Genomic DNA, 6,157 nt, shown 5'->3' with positions numbered 1-6,157 from the left:
TATAAGTTCAAGTTCATCCCCAAAAATTTTAAAAGTTCAAATTCGTCCCCTTTAACATAAAATTCTACATACGTTCCTGACCAAGTCTACTAAATTTTGGTCTTAGGTTTCATAGATTATATCAAACGATCTCAGTGGCTAAGAGATTTGTTTTTATCCCTTGAGGTTCTGAGTTCGTGCACCACATGTGCAAGAGTATGAAGGTTCATTGTCAACTGGCTGTGAGTCTTTGAACAAATATCACATTATATTCACCCTAAATTTATAAAAAAAATAATTCTAATATTATTTTGCAGTGTTTATAATAATTGATTTTAACGTATACACCGTACAACTCTTGCCAAAGATGAAGGATCATTAATGCTATAGTTATCGTAATCGAATTGGACAACACAATAGAGCATGAAAAGTGTGAGATAAATGAGATATCAAGCAAAGGTTAAACATCAGCAAATTTCCCTTTCTTGCCCTAGGGTAGCTCTTGTCCTGGAAGGTTTTGCATAAAATTTGCCCTGCGTGCCATTTGCTGCAACATGCATTGAAAGTAAGGTCCGTGCTATGCATTCAAAGGGCGGCAATGGTGAAAACAACTTGAAATAATAAAAAAGATGTACGAAAACAAAGTTTAGACGGACAAATTCCAAGACTTAGACACCCACAACTGGATTGGGTCCCCTCCCAAACGACGTGTTGATGCAGTCACGGTTTTCAACCACAGTATTTCGGATCCGCTGCTCACTGGTCATCGTACCTTTGGATGGTAGCTAAATTGCCCAGACTCAAAACCGTTCGGTCCTTGCAGTTGAGTATGGCTGTATGGGAAAGTTCGTTACTGTACATGACAGTACATGCCCCTTGCACTTGGTTGCTATGTATTAGCCAAACTTTTAAATTTAGAATTCTGTCGGTGGACTTATGTAGGCTTCATAAGTTTGAATTAATAAATTCATATACTATTTATCATATTTGATTAGAAAGGTTGACGAGTAAGATGATTATGTAGGTCGTTGATAATTCATCACTTCTGGTCTGAGTGAAGAATCATTGTTAGTGGTTGTGAAGGATAATTATTTAATGTTTAGGTTCTCAATCTTCATAAGGAGGTAGAAGAAGGATGAGTGAAAAAAGTGGTTTCAAATATTTCTCAAGTCTTGGTTAAAATGTTTTATAGTGACCCTTAGTGTTAGTATCAAGCGTGGAATCATGATGACTACTTGTAGATTGACAGACCTGATTGAATTGTCAATTGGTTTTACTTCTTACAAATTAAGTGAACATGTTGCATATCATGTTAAAGTTTCGTACATTTTCTATGTCTGAGGACGTTCTTCCGAAATATTAATTGTGGAGAAATTCTCTTAAGATTTCATGTATAGAGTCTGATCTTACAGAAGATATACGAATGAGATACAACACAAAATAATATTGTTGAGAATTTATAAATATAAGAAATAAATCATAAAATAAATGTAGAGGTAAACGTGATTATAATTATTGTATTTGAATTTTAAAAATGCATCATCCCATATGAATAATCGTAAAAATCAACTAAATTAAACTTTAAAACCGTGGAAATCTCGTGACCTTGTTGGGTGACACAAGCCTTTGTCTCGAAGGAAGTATGGTCCCTTCCCTATGACCAAAACAATCTTTTGCGATATCTTCTGCAATTAATAACTCATTTGGCATTTTTGGATTTACAATAGACATATCGTGTAAGGGCTTGCTTGTATGCATGAGGTAATTCCGACTGCTTGGATAAGTGGTGGATCCAGAAATATTTTTTAAGATGGACACATATAGGTTAGTGATGTTGGTTTTTGGCAAAGTCTCACATTGGTTGTGTATAAGGAGAAGGGAAAAATTTTTTGTTATAAATAAAGACATCCTCCTCCTTAGTTAATCATCCCACAAATATAAGCCTTATTCTATATTAAAGGCTATTTGTATTCTTTCTCTCTTTGTAATATTTCCTCTATTAGTGAAATATTTTGGTGTTCTCTTTTATCTCTATTTAATAGCTATTGTCGGGTATAGTTGTTGTTAATTATTGTCCTATTAAAATTACTTGTCTTGGTAGTTTTGTCTAAGGAAAGTGGGTTTTAAGAGGGACCATTGTGACCCCTCCTCTTTCCTGGGAATATACCTTGGGGTGATTTTTAGTACAATTGTTTTCACACTAGTCACCTAGATAATAGTTTCGAAGGTGAATCTGTTATTGGTGGAAATTAACCTGAATTCCACAACAATTGAAATCAGAGCTCTTGGTTTATTTTAGTATGCTCTGTGGTTGCGGCTTAGGCTGATCTTCCACATCAGAAAAAATTTCTTGGGATAATTGGCATTCCGCATTGACAGCTATTAAATAGAATTTGTAGCAGAAATGGCAGACGCAACAAAAACATCCACATCGTCGTCAGCAGCTGTGAAAAATATTAGATTTGCAGTGGAGATTTTTGATGGCACCGGTCATTTCGGCATGTGGCAAAGTGAGGTTCTAGATGCCCTATTTCAGCAGGGTCTAGACATTACTATTGAAGGAGAGAAATCAGATGATGTTGAGGAGAAAGAATGGAATAGGATCAATAGATTGGCATGTGGTACTATTCGATCGTGTCTTTCTAGAGAGCAGAAGTATGCATTTTCTAAGGAAACTTCTACAAGTAAATTGTGGAAGGCACTGGAGGAGAAATTTTTGAAGAAAAGCGGTTAGAACAAGCTCTATATGAAAAAGAGATTGTTCCGCTTCAACTATGTACCAGGTACCACTATGAATGATCACATTACTAGCTTTAATCAGTTGGTGACTGATCTGATGAATATGGATGTGACTTTTGAAGACGAAGATCTGGCTCTGATGGGATCACTTCCTGATGAGTTTGAGTATCTTGAAACTACTCTACTTCATGGGAAAGTTGATGTGTCTCTCAGTGAAGTAATTGTTGCCTTGTATAGTTATGAATTGAGAAAGAAAGAAAAACAAGAAAACACAAGTGTCGAAGTAGAAGCTCTTGTTGTTAAAGGCCGTTCGAAGAGTCAGAATAAAGGAAGAAGATGGAGATCGAAGTCAAAGTCCAGATTGAGCAAAGATGAATGTGCCTTTTGTCGAGAAAAAGGGCACTGGAATAAAGAATGTCCCAGGCTAAAGAACAAAGGCAAACCTGAAAGGGGAAAGGCTGTCTCAGAATCAAATGTGGTCGAGTATGATGATGCAGATTCAGATTTCGCATTTCGTTGCTACGCCATCAACCAGCTGTTCCAGTTCATGGCTGTTAGATTCAGCTTGTAGCCACCATATGACCCCCAATAGAGAATGGTTCTTTGATTTTAAAGAACTAAAAGGTGGAATTGTCTACACAACAAATAATTCCCCTCATGACACACTTGGGATTGGTTCAATTCGCTTGAGGAATCAGGATGGATCAATCAGAACCTTAATAGGTGTCCATTATGTACCAGATTTAATGAGAAATCTCATCTCTGTGGGAACCTTAGAGTCAAAAGGTTTAGAAGTAAGGGCAAAAGATGGGATTATGAGGATTATCTCTGGTACACTGGTGATAATGAAGGGAATCCGAAAAAGAAACAATGTGTATTACTTTCTGGGTAGTACAATTGTTGGGACAGCAGCAGTGGCAGCTTCTACTGATGAACAGGAGTCAGAAGCAACCAGGTTATGGCATATGCGCTTGGGGCATGTTGGTGAAAAATCCTTGAAATTGTTGATAGATCAAGGATTATTGAAGGGTTCTCGGCTTGTAAATTAGCTTTTTGTGAGCATTGCATCAAAGGGAAGAAGACGAGGGTGAAATTTAGAACATCAATCCATGATACTAAAGGTATTTTGGATTATGTTCATTCAGCTGTATGGGGGCCTTCCAAGACAACTTCATTGGGAGGAATACACTATTATGTCACCTTTGTTGATGATTTTTCCCGGAGAGTTTGGGTGTATCCAATGAAGACAAAGGATGAGGTGCTAGGATTTTTCCTTAAATGGAAAAAGATGATGGAGACTCAAACAGGCAGAAAAATCAAACGTCTCCGTACAGACAATGGTGGAGAGTACAAAAATGATCCATTTCTGAAAGTCTGTGAAGAGGAAGGTATTGTCAGGCACTTAACTGTCAGAGGTACACCACAACAGAATGGGGTGGCAGAGCGTATGAACCGGACATTAGTGGAGAAGGTTCGGTGTATGTTGTCTAATGCTGGGTTAGGCAAAGAATTTTGGGCTGAGGCTTTGGTCTATGCTTGTCACCTTGTCAACCGCTTACCATCGACTGCTATTAGTGGTAAAACACCATTAGAGAAATGGTTTGGAGTACCTGCTACAGATTATGATTCCTTACATGTGTTTGGTTCCACTGCATACTACCATGTTAAGGAGTCAAAGTTGGATCCAAGAGCAAAGAAGGCGATCTTTATGGGGATCACCTCTTGTGTGAAAGGCTATCGTCTTTGGTGTCCAGAAACAAAGAAAATAATCTTCAGCAGGGATGTTACCTTTGATGAATCTACCATGTTAAGAAAGGTGACTTCAGAAAAATTGGAACAGACAGATGGAACTCCCAAACAGGTGGAGTTTGAAGGAAGCATAATTGACTCAGCCAGTAAAGAAACTGATGTTGACTCTCCTATGGTAGAAGAAGAGTCAAATGAAGAAGAGGTTCAGACCCAAGAACCTCCACAGCAACATGAATCAATTGCACTCAGAAAGGGAAAGAGGACCATTAGATAACCTGCTTGTTATGCTGATATGGTCTCTTTTACATCACCAATTGCAATTGATGACGTTCCTGCCACTTTTAATGAAGCAGTCCAAAGTTCATAACATAAAAAGTGGAGGATCGCCATGAATGAAGAAATGCAATCCCCTCAAAAGAATCAGACGTGGAAACTAGCTAGTCTTCCAAAGAGAAAGAAGGCAATTGGGTGCAAGTGGGTATATGCAAAGAAATATGGATTTCCTGACAAGAATAACATCCGCTACAAAGCAAGATTGGTGGCTAAAGGCTACGCTCAAACGGAGGGAGTTGATTATAATGAAGTATTTTCTCCAGTTGTAAAACATTCCTCCATCAGAATTTTGTTGGCTTTGGTAGCACAGTTGGATTTGGAACTAGTTCAGATGGATGTAAAAACTGAATTTTTACATGGAGACTTGGATGAGGAAATCTACATGACACAACCAGATGGATTCAAAGTTGCTAAAAAAGAAGAGATGGTGTGCAAATTAGAAAAATCGCTATACGGATTGAAGCAATCTCCAAGGCAGTGGTACAAGCAATTTGACAACTTTATGATAGGGAAGAAGTACACAAGAAGCAAATATGATCATTGTGTGTATTTACGCAAGCTACAAGACAGATCCTATATATATCTTTTTTATGTTGATGATATGCTGATAGCTTCCAGGAGTCAGACAGAAATTGCGAAACTAAAGACTCAATTGAACAGGGAGTTTGAGATGAAGGATCTTGATGAAGCAAAGAAGATTCTAGGCATGGAGATATCAAGGGATAAGAAATTGGGGAGGCTTTGTTTGTCTCAGAAAGAATATCTGAGGAAGGTACTAAAACGTTTTGGCATGAATGAGAAGTCAAAACCAGTTAGTACACCTCTTGCTCCTCATTTCAAGCTCGGTGCATCCATGTCACCTAAGGATGATGCAGAACGGGAATACACGTCAAAGGTTCCATATGCAAGTGTTGTTGGTAGCTTGATGTATACAATGGTGTGTACGAGACCCGATATTTCACAGGCAGTTGAGGTTGTGAGCCGGTATATGCATGATCCTGGAAAGGAGCATTGGCAAGCTGTGAAATGGATTCTGCGGTATATTCTGAACACCGTAGATGTTGGTTTGGTCTTTCAGCAGGACAAACAAGACGGTCAGTGTGTAGTTGGGTATTGTGATTCAGACTATGCAGGTGATTTGGACAAGCGTCGATCAACTACTGGTTATGTGTTTTCATTTGCAAAGGCACCAGCCAGTTGGAAGTCCGCCTTACAGTCAACAGTGGCTTTGTCTACTACAGAGGCAAAGTATATGGCAATTACAGAGGCTGTGAAGGAGGCAATTTGGCTTCAAGGGTTGCTTGGTGAATTGGGAATGGAACAAAAGCACATCAAAGTGCACTGTGACAGTCAGAGT

The sequence above is a fragment of the Hibiscus syriacus genome, unplaced genomic scaffold, assembly GCF_006381635.1.
Source record: "Hibiscus syriacus cultivar Baekdansim isolate YM2019G1 unplaced genomic scaffold, ASM638163v2 tig00112226_pilon, whole genome shotgun sequence".
In the NCBI taxonomy this organism is placed as follows: Eukaryota; Viridiplantae; Streptophyta; class Magnoliopsida; order Malvales; family Malvaceae; genus Hibiscus; species Hibiscus syriacus.
Note: the sequence above shows the minus strand (reverse complement) of the source record.